Source organism: Myodes glareolus, chromosome 9 (assembly GCF_982192425.1).
Source record: "Myodes glareolus chromosome 9, mMyoGla1.1, whole genome shotgun sequence".
Lineage (NCBI taxonomy): Eukaryota > Metazoa > Chordata > Mammalia > Rodentia > Cricetidae > Myodes > Myodes glareolus.
This window is the reverse complement of record NC_142034.1, coordinates 52,560,284-52,565,478: the sequence shown is the minus strand read 5'-3', so window position 1 is coordinate 52,565,478 and position 5,195 is coordinate 52,560,284. Positions and strand designations below refer to the sequence as shown.

The 5,195-nt window shown below is 40.0% G+C and overlaps 1 pseudogene; it reads left to right on the top strand.

Annotated features, from left to right (window-relative positions):
- The first annotated feature begins 607 nt into the window (after positions 1-607).
- LOC148120906 (U6 snRNA-associated Sm-like protein LSm5 pseudogene) lies at positions 608-816 on the top strand (annotated as a pseudogene).
- Positions 817-5,195: the final 4,379 nt, after the last annotated feature.

Sequence of the window (5,195 nt, the reverse complement as noted above, 5' to 3'; positions counted from 1 at the left end):
AGATGTAAAATTAACTTCTCCACTGCCTAAAGAATGACTTATTAAGCTCATCTTAATGAATAGAAATGAATTAGCAATTACTCATAAAGCAATGAGAGTTCACAGATATTTATTTACATGGACCCCTCCCCTGAAGTTGCCCTACCCTTTCTCACCAAGCTCATATTGCCTTTAGCGCTGGTTGCCTCAGAATTGATGGAAACCTTGGTTCCTAGCGCCACCTCGTGTCAAAGCAGCAGAGGCGACTCCAGGCTCACACTGCTAGTTTCGTGTTCATGTATGATCTGCCCTTGCCCTTTTGGGGGCACTGCCATTTGGTCAAGCACTGTCCACCTTGGGAAGGTTTGCTTGTTTTGCTGCAGTCAAGTATGTGGGGAGCCTCAGTCAGTCTTGCTGCAAGATAAAGGCGATGAGGATTCAAAGGTCTGTGTCATTCACCAGCTGTGTGCTGACCAAGCATGGCTGCCACATCTGGAAGGAAGTACTGCACTGTTAAAGTGAAGCATACTACATGCATGACCATGGATTGTAATGCAATGTGAACCTGCGGCAGCTCCTGCCATTAGAACTTATGGGCAAGTGTATAGGAACAATAATTGGCATTGTGATGAAAAGTGATCAAGAAATTGTTGATAGACTTCTGTGATTTGATGATCTTGTCAACCTGGCATTGGACGATATCACAGTTTGGATTACATCAGAAGGAAGAAGGATACAAAATTAGACCAGAATTTTCTAAATGGAAATAATGTAACAGTGCTGGTTCCTATAGAAGAAGAGCCTGAAATAATAAAGGATTTTCTTGTGTTATGCTAGATTCTGCTTTTCTTTCAACATGTTAATATTTAGGTTCCCTACAGTGGAGTACTTTGAAGCTACATGTCTGGCCTAATATACACGTGTTTTTTAAGTTAATCATGGCTATTTGGGAAAAATGGGGGAAGTAGGATTTTATTTTTTAAGAAAAAAGATATTTGTGTTTAAAAAAGAAAGAAAAAGGAGACTGAAAGACAGGTCCTGCAGGTGGTGGCCTGAGGTGACCCACTCAGCAACAACCTGGGCCCAGACAGAGCACTTTGACTTCATCTAAGAGCTTCTGGAACATGTGAATTAACTGGTACTTCAGACCAAGAGCCACAGGATCACTATGACTCTTGGCAACACCAGACAGGGAAAGACAGCCATCCCCATCCCAGTCTTGCCTCAAAGAAGCAGGTTCCCGTTGTTCTCTTTTGTGACTATAGGTATCAGGTTAGACTGATGAACACATTTTATTAATGATAAGTCACAGCTGGTAATGACACAAAACAGTTTTCAATAACCTGTATTTACAGAAAAAAGCCTGTTCTCCTATCAGACAGTCACTTAAGTAGATAGCTGATACGTTTCAGCTGTCGGGGACCATCTTCAATAAGTAAACCACATACCAACACCCTAACATCAAACGTGTTTCCCTTATGCAAGAGACTGACTTCAGGGCATCTAAAAACAATGAACCCTTAATCTTCTTAAAATTTAACTTTTGAAATTTTGCTGTTATCATTGCGTTTTATTATTGTTAACACAAAAGATATAAACTTGTCAAAAAATAAGTTTTTTTTTAAAAATTGTATAAAGTGTCTTTGTCCAAACCACTGGCTTGTGTTGGATGAAAGTGTAAAGTCTCACTTTCTAAATACTTATTATCCCTTTGGGACTTATTAAAGGAACCGAGACTAACTGCAGATTCAGGAGTCTCTTGGTGACACCACACTGTGTGTACTAAAGTGACAATAGCTATGTGGGCTGCACAGATCACATCTTGAGATCCCAGCCCAGAAAAGGCATTATAACATTTCTTGGGAGGAATATTAACATGGAGATATGCTATTCTCTAACTATTTTCCCTATGAATGTGCCATTATCTGACTGATGAATAAAACCCTTGACCATTGCCATGGCATGTCTTTTGGAGAAGCCAAGCTGAGAACTTGGTTATGGGGACTGCATCATTGTAGATTTGTTGCTGGTCACAGAGTCTGTCCTGTCCCGGCTCATTTCTCGGAGAATCCAATCTGTGTCAGTAGGAGGCATTGGTTACCTAGAGCACTCAGTGACCTTGTATTCTGGAAAGCAGTCAGAAGAAAGCAATGTGAATTTGTTTTTATGCAACAATAATTTATGAAATCAAAGCTTGTAGATCTAAATATATTAATTTTGTATGGATTTTAAGAAGCTCAGACTATTAAATTTATATTTAACTATTGATATTTTAGCATTTTCTCTTATTTATAAATAAACTCAGCATGTTATATCTGTTGTACACATTTAAGAACCTTAACTTTACTTGTAATATTCAACTGTTTAGTTTTAAGTTATTTCTAAACTTCAAATGAAGTCAATATAGCAAAAAGGGAGGTCAAAACTTGGAATTAAGTCTTGTCAAATAAAATCCTAGAGGATTCTGGATAAGAATCTGGGGAGAAGCAGCCTGCCTGTGGGCCAGTGAAGGACAGAAATGGGAATAGGGAAAATACGGTGTTCTAAGAGAGAATGTGAAGGAGAGCTTCAGAGATTCACATAGGCAGAGCTAGTGCACCTGCAGAGTTCAGAGAAGATGGGAGGCACTGAGAAGCCAGGTTAGCAGCTCTGGCTATTGACCTGGCAGGGAGGGGCAGAAGCTGGATTCCTAGAATCCAGAGGAAAGTCGGATGGTCTGGAGAAAGAGACTGGCAGGAATAGCCTTGGAACAAGCACAAAGTCTCACAAGCCTCAAGTTCTACTCTGGTAGGTAGGTGAGCATTGGAGAGAAATCCCATTTTGTCATTCTTTTATAAAAAAAATATTATAAACTAATTTGTGCGCCTGAGTGGGAGTGTATTGCATGTGTGTATTTGAAGGTGCACCTGTCTGATTATGGTGCTAGGAGAAGAACTCTGATCCTCTGAAATAGCAACAAGTGCTTGTAATCACTAAGTCCTCTGTCACACACACACACACACACACACACACACACACACACACACATCATTTTATCTCTCTCTCTCTTTTTGAGACAGGACTTCCTGTGTAACAGTTCTGACTGTTCTGGAACTTGCTTTGTAGACCAGACTGGCCTTGAAATCACAGAGATCTGAAAAGTTTCTGCACCCCGATAAGCATCTCTGCTGGCTCAACAATCCAAATCAGACAAAATCACACTGAAGTAGAAAAAGCCCAGGTTTAATATAGAAAATGCTTCTGGGTGATTTTTAAGACCCCAGAAAGGAGCCTGAAAAGAGAGACAAAAAAAAAAACCACAGGTCTCTTTACCAGGGGGCAGTTTAAATACCCTGTGCATCTTGAGCATCTCTGGGAGAGGGGTCATCATTTGATGGACTTTCTGAGATGCAGTAGGATTTGGAGAGAGATGGGGGAGGGGCTTGGGTTGGAGCTTCCACCAGAACATCCCAAACTCTTTGGGTGTATGGATGCTAGGGGCTGAAATGAAACTTCCACCAGAACAAGACCACCTGCCTCTGCCTCCCAAGTACTGGGACTGAGCCGTGCGCCACCGCCACCCCACTGTACATCAGTTTCTTAAGCTGTTTATTTTATCTTCATATGGGGTGATGCAACTGTGGCAGCTGTCAAGTTTTGTCCAAAATGAGAGATTTGTGCATATGCAATGGCCAGCTTAATTCAAATGTGCACTGAATCTGAAGCTTTTCTGCAGTGTGTGCCATGTTGCACCATGTGACTTCCTCACACCTGTGGATAGGAGCACACAGCCTGAGTACTTTGTGCTGCATGAGCCAGCACAGCACATAATTCCTATGATGCTCCTGAAACACCTTGGCTCATAGTTGAGCCTGTTGTTTGCTGTGATTGCAGCATTTTCCCTGTACATACAAAACCTTTTGTTCTCATAGAAACATGATAGCTTCATTTTGGATTGTAAGATTTAAATATATTCCAATTTATATTCAATAACATGTAAGCATCACGTTAGCATGACTGCATTGTTTTAGGGGGAGAACAGTTGGGTTTACAAGTTTGTGTTTTGGGTTGTTGACTTGAGTTTCAAGAAGAGATATTAAGTGAATTCTGTCTTGTGATTAGGACAGACTTCCCACCAGTTTCTGGAATGGGCCCTGCACATCTGTGCTAAGTATCAGGAATGTAAAATATCCACCAACACTGAGAGACACTGAAGATTCCCTATATCTACAGCATCAACTATTCAATCAAGGTATAATTCCTTGTGCAAAAATAAACAAATAATCCACCTCAGAGGCTTACAATTTTGTTATTATCTTTAACAAATGGTAAGATTATATTACAACAAAGAATTGTGTAAAATAAATTTCTTTAAGATGAAGAAAATGCCTGATTTACATGTTAGTTTATATAGCTACATATCCAGAAGCTGTAAGAAAAATTTGGGGAAAGGGGATTGAGGTTGAAAATTTTTTAAGTGTTTAAATATTTTCTTCTTATCGAAAACAAATTTCTTTCTCTTACAGTATATCCTGAGTATGCCCTCTCTGTGGGCAATGCTCTTAGTTACTCTCCATCCACACCTCCAGATACAATCCCTTTTTATTTCTCATCAGAAAAGAAAAGCTTTCTAAGAGATAACCAAGCATAGAAAAATAAAATATGACAAGACAAAACAAAAATGATAGCATTGCATCGGTGTTAGACAAGGCAAACCAACAGAAGCAAAAGAAGGCCAAGCAAAGACACAAGAATCAGAGATCCACTCATCCACACACTCAGGAGCCTTGTATAAATACTAAGCTGAAAGCTATAATATATACACAGAGAACCTGGTGCAGACCCACATAGGCCCTGTGTCTGCTGCTTTTTTCGCTGTGAGCTCATGTGAGCCTTGATCAGCTGATTCAGTGGACCTGTTCCCCTGGTGTCCTCCATTCCCTCTGGCTTTTACACTTCTTCCACCTAATCTTCTGCAGGGTTCCCTTGGTTCTTAGGGGAGGGATTTGGTGAAGACCTCCTGTCTATAGCTGTGTGTTGCAAGCTCTCTTTCTGTGTGTAATGCATGGCTGTGGGTCTTTGTGTTTATATCAGTTCTATGGATTGTAGTTTGGTTATCATTTATTTAACAGATCATAATCACATATAGTAAATACATATTTATTTTCATGGGTCTGGTTTACCTCACTCAGGATGATTTTTTCTAGTTCCATATATTTGCCTATAATTTGAAGATA